The following is an 11,181-nucleotide window of genomic DNA, read 5'->3' on the forward strand; positions in this document are numbered from 1 at the left end:
GCAGTTGAAAAAAGAGTAGAATACCAAAATGAAGCAATATTGCAGCTGGAGAAAAAAGTCAACGCCAACAATGTGATAATACATGGTGTTAGTGAAAATGGCAATGATTCAAATCTCGAAGATGAAATTGTCCAATTAATAAATACAAAGCTAGAAATTAGTATTTCAAAAGATGAAATTCAGCAAGCTTATAGGATTGGGAAGTCGGCTGAAAATAAGAAAAGACCAGTTAAACTCGTTCTTTCCAACCATAAAGCAAAATCAATTATTATAAGTAACAAAAAAAAACTAGCTGGTACTACAATATACATTAATGAAGACCTTCCTAAAATACTAAGGATGAGGGAAAGTGAAAGAAGAAGACTGCGAAGAGAGAAGCTCGAGAACTGTAACAAGAAACGTCCAGCAGGGCAATCTTCTAATGAAATTGAGGAATCTGAAGAAAGAATATCCCAAGATACCAAAAGAATAAATTTTGCAAATAAGAATGGCTCGAGAAGAAACTTAAATGGCGTAGAAAAAAACTAAATATTTCATTTTGGAATATTGAAGGCTTAAGAACGAAGCTAAGCAACAAACATGTTTTAGAATATATTAGTAATTTTGATATTTTGACATTTGTGGAAACATGGACGGGTCCTAATGAAGTGCCACAGTTGAATGGATATAAATGTATAAGTAAAAGCGGTTTAAGGACAGCTGGTAAGGGTAGACATCCTGCTGGCATATCAGTCTTCTATCGAAGCAGTTTAATGGGTATAAATGTTATTGAGAGTAAGTTGAATGAGATGATTTGGCTATTGGTAGGGTATGGGCAGAAGAAAATGTTGATGGGTGTGATTTATTTGCAACCCGAAGGTTCTAAGTACTCAAATAACCAATTTTTCGATATATTAGGTGATGAAATAGGGAATCTAATGCTTAAATTTCCGGGAACTGAGATAATGATAGGAGGGGATCTGAATGCGAGGATAGGTACGGAGATTGATCATATAGATATGGAGGATGACGTGTTAATGCCAAGACGTAGTATGGATACATGTGTCAATAACTATGGGAAAAAATTTCTTCGTTTTATAAGGCAAACTGGCTTAGTAATATTGAACGGTAGATCCGCTGGTGATGAAAGGGGTGACTGGACATATATATATCGAAACGTGGAAAGAGTGTAATTGATTATGTTTTTGTTACTAAAGGTCTTTGGAATGAAGGTGTTGACATGAAAGTAAGTGATTTAATTGAATCTTCTCATTTTCCACTTGATATTAAAGTGAAAATTAACCGGAACGATATTGTCCCTAACAATTACAAAAGGCTACCTCGGTATAGATGGGATCCGGACAAAGAAAATGAACTGTTGTGTCGGATAAACAGCTCTGAATCTCGTCTATATATGATTGGAGTAAGACATCTGGTGTCTATCAATAATATTGATGAGGCTGTAAGGGTTCTGCAGGATTGGTTTGCTTTTCTAAGCATGGACTTTGAAATAAAAAATTATACACATAATTCTACCCGCGGAAAATATAATTGGTATGACACTGAGTGTATGCAAAAAAGAAAGGAGTTAAAAACCAGACTCAGAAAAATGAGAAGAAATAAAAACCAATTATCCCTGAATCAATATCTTGAGTGTAAAGACAGATTTATTTCGCTGTGTGAAGCAAAAAAGGCTCAATATAATACCAACTATGTTCAGAGGGTAAATGAGGCAGCTGACAGTAACGATGGTAAGTTACTTTGGAAAATTCTTAGTAACAAACAGAAGAGCTGTAGTGGGGGTTGTCTGAGTGTAGATGAATGGAACGTATATTACCGCGAGCTGTGTGGAAGTCTGCCCGGGCGAGAAGAAGCAACTTGTGAAGAGGTAGAGCTAGATGGTATTAATGACTATGTTGACTTATCTATAGGCGAGGCAGACATTGAATATGTTATTAACGTGGCAAAAAATAATATGGCTGCGGGTATAGACGGAATTATAAACGAGGTAATTAAAGTTACGTATGCTCGATGTCTGGAGTTTGGATCGATTTTGAAAGAACTTTTCAATAATATGATTTTTTATAAAAAATATCCACAATCCTGGACAACTGGGGTTGTAATAAACTTATATAAGGGGAAAGGTAATGCTTGCGATCCTGGTAGTTATCGTGGACTAACTCTGATGCCCAGTATAAGTAAGCTCTACACAAAACTATTGGCTGATCGGCTACGACAGTGGATTGTTGAGAATGACATTATCAATGAAGCACAGGCTGGATTCCGAGTAGGTTTTGAAACAATGGACAATATTCTAGTTTTAAAGACTATCATTGATAAAACTTTGAAAATAAAAAGATTAAAATCATACCTGTGCTTCATTGATTTTGAAAAGGCATTCGATAAGATTGACAGATCCTTGTTGTGGAAGAAATTATCAAAAATAGGATTGCCATTAGATCTAATTAATGTTATGCAGTCGGTTTATCATTCCACCAGCTGTTGTGTTCGATCGGACAGAGGGGATGTGGGCTCTAAATTTAACACTTATCAAGGACTAAGGCAGGGCTGTCATTTGTCAGCATTACTGTTTTTGATATACATTAATGATTTGTATGATTGGATGGAGGAAATACAAACCACGTCTCCGTGTATTAAGGGTAAAGAAATTAAAATTTTATTATATGCTGATGATGTGGTTCTAACATCGAACACAGTTGGGGGTATGAGAAGGAGCTTGATGGGACTAGAACGTTATTGTGATAAATGGAAGATCAAGGTAAATGTGTCCAAAACTAAAATTATGAGGGTGGTTAATGGGCGTAAATTAAGTAAGAATGAGTCATTTAAATACAAGGATTCCGTAATTGAAAATGTAAACTGCTTTCAATACTTGGGCATAACTTTATCCAATAATGGAAGATGGAATGATCACATAGAGCGAGTTTGCGATAAAGCGAAGAAAGTTTTAATGAGTATTCGTAGATACGTTTATGAATATGATAATTTTCCTATACGTGTAACTACTAAACTATGCAACGCTTTGGTATTACCAGTTTTAACGTATGGCAGTGAAATATGGACTCTAAATAGTAGCAATACCAAAAATCACTTCAAATCTATAAACACGGTCATGCATAATTTCCTTAAAGAAATACTATGTGTACCAAGATCCATTCCTAATTCTGCAATCAATCTTGAGCTAGGAACCAGAAGCGTCGAATATCATTGTCTACAGAAAGCCATCAATTACCATAATCGGGTTATTAATAGTACCAAAGGGCTACAACTAATTTGTTTGAGTGAGGGAATGACAATAAGTTTTAATGAACTACTTAATCAAAGACAATTATCTAGCATTGATTATAAATCTAATAAAATATTCGTTAAAGCAAAAATTCAAGAGCTTGCAATAAAGGTATTTTTGAAAGATATTGCCGAGAAAGAGAGCTTGAATTTTTATGCGACACTAAACCATTATAAACAAGGTGCTAGATATTTGTATGATTGTGATAGGAATGAGAGATATCTTTTTGCAAATTTTCGTATGTATCGTTTCAACTGGGATAGTATGAAAGTTGATGGCGTGAGAATATGTGTATTGTGTGATCAAACTGAAAGCATAAAGCATTTGATAGAAGACTGTCCGGGAACCTCTGGTGCTGAAAGAGATGCTGTGAACAGATTGCAACTTAACAGTGCACAAGATATCTTAGGGATATCTGATAGTTTAATAATACCACCGGTTGTAAAATATTTAAAATTTATCCATAAAAAAAGAAAATTATATTTGAATTAAATCCGCCCATGTTTCCCCAATAGAATACTCTTTTTTTTTTCTTTTTTTTTTTCTGCAACATATAATTTTGTCTTTAGAATCTATTTATTTATATTTTTTCAAGCTTAGTTAAACTATTTCATTTTTTTATGCAGAGTGGCTTATGTTTATTTATTTATTCATTTAATTTTGTCTTGTTAAAATTGTAACTTATTATGCCTTTATGTAAATGTAATATAATTGATTTATGTCAATAAATATTTAATAATAATAATATAAACGGGCTGAACATGCGGAAAATTCATTAGCGCATTAACTCAGGCGGAAAGATGAAATTTATAAACGGGCTGAACATGCGGAAAATTCATTAGCGCATAAACTCAGGCGGGAAGATGAAATTTATAAACGGGCTGAACAGGTGGAAAATTCATTAGCGCATAAACTCAAGCGGGAGGGTAAAATTTATAAACGGGCTGAACAGTGGAAAATTCATTAGAGCATAAACTCAAGCGGGAGGATAAAATTTATAAATGGGCTGAACAGGTGGAAAATTCATTAGCGCATAAACTCAGGCGGGAGGATGAAATTTATAAACGGGCTGAACAGGCGGAAAATTCATTATCGCATAAACTCAAGCGGGAGGATGAAATTTATAAACGGGCTGAATAGGGTGGAAAATTCATTAGAGCATAAAGTCAGGCGGGAAGATGAAATTTATAAACGGGCCTAACAGGCGGAAAATTCATTAGCGCATAAACTCAAGCGGGAGGATAAAAGTAATAAACGGGCTGAACAGGTGGAAAATTCATTAGCGCATAAACTCAGGCGGGAAGATGAAATTTATAAACGGGCTGAACAGGGTGGAAAATTCATTAGCGCATAAACTCAGGCGGGAAGATGAAATTTATAAACGGGCCTAACAGGTGGAAAATTCATTAGCGCATAAACTCAAGCGGGAGGATAAAATTTATAAACGGGTTGAACAGGTGGAAAATTCATTAGAGCATAAACTCAAGCGGGAGGATAAAAGTAATAAACGGGCTGAACAGGCGGAAAATTCATTAGCGCATAAACTCAAGCGGGAGGATAAAATTTATAAACGGGCTGAACATGCGGAAAATTCATTAGCGCATAAACTCAAGCGGGAGGATAAAAGTAATAAACGGGCTGAACAGGTGGAAAATTCATTAGCGCATAAACTCAGGCGGGAAGATGAAATTTATAAACGGGATGAACATGCGGAAAATTCATTAGCGCATAAACTCAGGCGGGAGGATGAAATTTATAAACGGGCTGAACAGGCGGAAAATTCATTATCGCATAAACTCAAGCGGGAGGATAAAATTTATAAACGGGCTGAACAGGTGGAAAATTCATTAGCTCATAAACTCAAGCGAGAGGATAAAATTTATAAACTGACTGAACAATCGATAAATAAATTTGATCGAGCTTTGACTAGGAACGATGATGACTATAGGCAAACGGAGCAACTAGCGAATACTGAAGCTCACAGGGAACAACGACAAATGACCTTTGAGCAGCAAACTTTAAATAAATTATTTTCAGAAAGTCGAGTTATTAATTATCGTTCTGAGCCGGCAAATAGATTAACGGAAAGTTCCAATCAAAATGTTAGAAATCAATTACGAAATGAACAAATGGATGATGTGGAACAAGAAAATTTCTTAGAACATGAACGTAGAAGAAACTTTCTCAAAACATTAGAAAATTATGACTCCATTGTAAAAGAGGGCCCTACTGAGATATGTAACAGTTGCGGTGGATTATGGTTTCCGAATCAAGTTAAATCATTAGATAAACTTAAAATAATTGAGAAATTTTCTCAGTTGTTTGCCCAAAAAGTTTTCTTTTTAGCCGTATAAAGCCTGAGTTATTAAACGGTAGTTGTGCTAAATTCTGCTCGAATTGTCGTCAGTTAATTTTAAAAGGGCGAATTCCGCCTATTTGTTTTATAATAATCTTCACTTTCCTGACATTCCTCAATGTCTTGAAGATTTAACATGTTTAGAACAGAGGCTTCTAGCTCCACGAATTCTTTTTATGCAGATTAGAACTTTGGGCTATGACAGGCAATGTGGTCTACGAGATGCAGTAGTAAATGTACCTATTGATAGCACTGTAGCAGTTCTTCCCAGAACATTTGATCAAAGTCATGTCATCCAAGTACATTTGAGACGCCGTCTTAGATACAGTTATGATTTCATGACTGATCTATTCGGCCTGGACGAGTTTTAGAAGCTGCTCGCTATTTAATTCAACAACCTTTGTATGTTGAGGATGGTGTAACTTTGTCAAATAACTGGTTAGAAAATTTAACGTCAAATAGTCTGTCTGTTCCATTTATTGTTTCGCCTGAAGATGAAAGTATAATCAATGCTTTACGTGATCTCGAAAACCAAATCTTGATCCTGAAGCTGAATTATTGAAAGTCGATGAAACGGATGCTTTCCATCCTGATAATTTAAACCCAGGTGGACAAGAAACTCTTTTAGACAATGAATTTGTAGAAAACATAGTCTTGGCCCCTGGTGAAGGTCGTCGACCTTGTGATATGATATTCGATTCCCACTCAGAAGAGCTGTCTTTCCCCAGTATCTATTGTGGTATTCCAAGAAATCCATCTGTTCCATTGACGTATTCAAAAATTGCCCGATCAGAAATAAGACGATTCGACAGGCGGTGTGCCACTACAGAAAAATTTTTTATACTTATAAAAAATATGAACTCAATAACATTAGAAATGCAATTTCTATTTGTTTAAGAAAGAAAATGAGTGGAAATGTACGTCATACAGCTGGAAATTTATTAAACGAGAATTACGTAAATGAGCTAATACAAAAAGAAGATGCATTTCATATTTTGCAAGGGTTAGGATCTGCCCCAGCACACTGGGAGGCTGAAAAAAAAAGGTTTTAGGCATGATTCGTCAATTGGGTATACCAAAACTTTTTTTATAATACTTTCAGCTGCCGAAACCAAATGGGTTGAGCTGTTAGTGATTTTAAGTAAAGTTGTTGATAATGTTGTCGTGACCGAACACGAAGCTGAAAATTTTGAGTTTAAGCATAAATCGCGTCTCATTCGTGCAGATCCAGCTACGTGCGCACGTTATTTCGATTATCGTTTTCGAACAATATTTAAATTATTCAAAAATTCATCAGGAATTTTTGGACAAAATTTTGTAAAACATTACTATTATAGAATTGAATTTCAGCAACGTGGCTCGGCTCACGTCCATGGACTGTATTGGCTTAATGAAGCACCTAAACTCAACCTCGAAGATCCAGAAAGTAAAAATAATGTAGAAAATTTCATTGACAAATATATTACAACAGATAGTGAAAGTGTATCCGAAAGTGGTCTAATTAATTATGAAAGACATTCCCATACTCGGTCGTGTCGCAGGGAATAGAAGCGTCAAAAATATTGCCGTTTTGGAATACCGCATCCACCTTTGGATAAAACTTGTATTTTAACACCATTAACGGAAAATGAAAAGAACGAGATACACTGCACTAATTATAATAGCATTAGGAACTTCTTGGAAACGGTAGAGTTGAGCGAAAATAAAGATGAAAATTTATCCTTTGAGCAATTTCTTGAACAAATTGAACTCTCTCGAGATTCGTATTTGTTAGCTCTTAGATCCAATTTAAAGAAAAATGCGGTATTCATGAAAAAGACTATGTCAGATATATTTATAAATACTTTTAATTCCGATATATTACGTCTACATAGAGCGAATATTGACGTCGAGTATGTCTTGGATCCATATGCGTGTTGTAGTTACATAGTTAATTATATTAACAAATCCAGCCGTGGGATTTCTAAAATAATGAATGACGCATTGGAAGAAATAAAAAAAGGAAATTTATCAGTTAAGCAAAAGTTGCAACATTTAGGAAATAAATTCATTCACGGCTCAGAACTTTCAGCTCAAGAAGCTGTTTATAATATCTTGGGTATGCATCTTTCTGAATGCAGTGAATCGGTCATTTTCATCAATACCTCACGTCCAAATGAACGTGTTCGTATGGTCAAACCACGTAAATGCTTAGAAGAAAATGTATTGGATCGGTATGTACTGCGGCCAGATAGCTTAGAAGAACTCTGTTTGGCAGATTTTATTGCCCTTTATAACTTCCAAAAAAAAGAATCGAGGAACTGACAACTCCGATAACGAACTTGACCAAGACCACGATATCGAGCCCACTACTGCCGTTAGGTTGCCTTTAAAAGATGGTAGTGGTTTCATTAAAAAAAAAAAGAGTTAGATGAAGCATTACGTGACGCATACGATCATCAAAATTTGGTACCTGAAGAACCTGATGAAAATGTTGATCTTGATAATGAATTTTTACCGTTTGCAGTTTCTGAAATTGAAAGCGATACAAACATTATTCGGATAGTTAAACCCGATGATAATGACAATGGCTCTGGTGTTATTAAATTACCACCAGTTATCTCGGAAAACTTTTTGTATGAGTTGGTCTGTTCGTTAAATGTTAAACAGCAATTATATTTCACGCATGTTTTACACAACATTAATTCGAAAACCGTGTTCTATGAATTTGTGAGGTCAAGCTGGTGTGGGTAAAAGCAGATTAATTTCTGTTATTTATCAAGCATTGACATACAGGTTCAATTCTGTTCCTGGTAGTGACCCCAATTCCATTAAAATTCTTTTAAGTGCACCAACTGGTCGAGCTGCTTTTGCCATTGGCGGTTCGACTTGACATTCTTTGTTTTCACTACCAGTCTTCGATTGAAATGCGACCCCTTAGCAACGACACAGAAAATTCACTTTTTTCTAAATTGATTAATCTTCGTTTATTAATAATTGACGAAATCTCCATGGTAGGTACTAAAATGTTACTTAGTTTAGATTCCCGTTTAAAGCAAATTTTCAAAAGTAATTTACCTTTCGGAGGAATTTCAGTGTTGGTTTTAGGAGATTTACGACAACTGCCTCCTGTTGGCGATAAATTTGTCTTTTGTCCGGCTGTCAATGATCCTTATTCAAATATAATTGGTGCACATTTGTGGAATCATTTTAAGTACTTCGAACTAACCGAAATAATGCGTCAAAGAGATGACAAGGTATTTGCTATTGCTTTGAATAACTTGGGTTCAGGAACTCTCACGGACTTAGATATTGGCCTGTTCACTAAACGCATTTGTAATGCCCAAGATGTTCCACAAGATGCTATCCATTTGTTTGCCACTAACGCAGAAGTTAATTCATATAATGACTTTAAATTGGATCAGATCAATACCAAAACGTGTATTGTGACTGCTACTGATAGAATTAAAGGTTCACTATCTGAGCAAGCTAAAGTTAATTTATTGAATGCCGTTAAAGATCTTAAAACCTCTCAAACAGGAGGTTTAGCTATATCGGTGAAATTGAAAATCAGTGAGAAATTTATGATATGCATTAAGGTCGATGTAGCTGATGGACTAACAAATGGAGCATGTTGTCAGTTAGCCCACATAGATTATGGTCTTTTAGGTAATTTCAATATAAAACGAACGATCAAGTTTCTATAGAAAGAAGACAGTTCCTTGTAGTACCTGCTGAAGGTATTACAATACATAAGAGTCAAGGTGCTACATATTCTAAAGTAGCCGTTCATTTAAAGAACAGAATGACTCGAGCATCTCTTTATGTAGCATGTAGTCGAGCCACGTCTGCTAGTGGTTTATTTTTAATTGGTCAATTTATTTCGCCCAGTCCGTTGTCTGATTTCGATTCAGTGGCTAAAGAACTTTCCGATTTACGCCAAGATAAGGCTTTGATACCTTTTTTCTCTTTTATGAATAACAATAATTTGAATCAAACTCAAATTATTTATCATAATGTTCAAAGTTTGTTTAAACATTTGGACAATGTAAAAGCGGACAAATCAATTTTAAATTCCGATATTTTACTTTTTGTAGAAACTTGGGCACTCGTTGGAGAAAACTTTGATATCCCTGATTTTAGCATATTTTGTAGATTGGATAGTATTAGAAAACTTAAGAAAAGGCTACCACGAGGTATTATTTGCTACGCGAAAACAACACTCAGTGATAAAATTCATGTACTTCGGTCCGATCAAATTGTTATTGAGTTTGTTTTTTTTTTTTTAATTTAATGACATTCATTACTTTTTGCTGTATAGAAATAATTCATTTCCACTTACAGAAATTGTAAATATATTGGATCAAATTTGTAATGATTTTGATATTGTAAAATTGGTAATTCTAGGTGATTTTAATGTTGATTTAAAATTGTGCAGTGGAAACGAATTATTGAATTCCAAATTAAATAGTCTCGGCTTAAATAATCTCCTTCAAGATAATCAGTCTACAACATATGGTGATTCTCAAATTGATTGGGCTCTCTCCAATATTAATCAAAATCTAATATCCGCGAATATTTATGAAACTGTATATAGTTATCACGATGCCGTATGTATAAATATATCTCAGTCTAATTCTGCTTCACAACACCAATGCAGTTCTAATTTGTAAATATTTCAATTTGTACATAGTTTGTTAATTCATAAATAAATTTTCGAGTTTACCAAAAATCATAGTAGAGTTCGAATTAAAAATAACTTTCACCCATTTGATCGGTTAAATGACTTTTTTTAAAGCATTGCACTCATTGAAGTTTCTATTGTTGTAATTACGCATTAATAGTTATTTATTTATTATTATATTTACTATTATTCATTTAAATTTATATTAAGATCAACTAACTTCAGGTCAGTAGTTTTATATATGTCAAGAATGTAAGATGGCTGTTTTTGACTTGTGTTAATTAAATTAGAATCAAATATATAATTTTACTATATATATATATATATATATATATATATATATATATATATATATATATATATATATATATATATACATATATATATATATATATATATATATATATATATCCCAAAAACACTCTGCAAAAGGTTATGGGCCCAGTGTACCCATTTTGAGATATAAGTTTGGTGTTTTGATAGTAAAGTTGGATTTTGATGTTTTGAGGTTACGCCACATTTTTTCATTGAGAAAAATTTTGTTAGTTATGGCAACCACAAGTTTTGGAAACGTTGCCTACGGGATTAAGCCATTCGATGGAACAAATTTCACCAATTGGTGTTTCCGAATGAAGTTACTTTTGGAACAGAATGGAGTACTTGACGTACTATCAAAGGAACCTCCAACAGCGGCTGCCGAGCTGATGGTTTTCAATGTAGATGATGTTAAGGCTCGTAACATTATAGTTCAAGGACTTGCCGACAACATTTTACCTACAATAAAGGATAAAAAAACAGCCAAGCTGATTATGGAAGCTCTCGAGGCTACGTACGAGAAGCGTGGTATGAAGTCGCTCGTAAATGCACAAAAGGTAT

Source organism: Chrysoperla carnea, chromosome 4, assembly GCF_905475395.1.
Source record: "Chrysoperla carnea chromosome 4, inChrCarn1.1, whole genome shotgun sequence".
NCBI lineage: Eukaryota > Metazoa > Arthropoda > Insecta > Neuroptera > Chrysopidae > Chrysoperla > Chrysoperla carnea.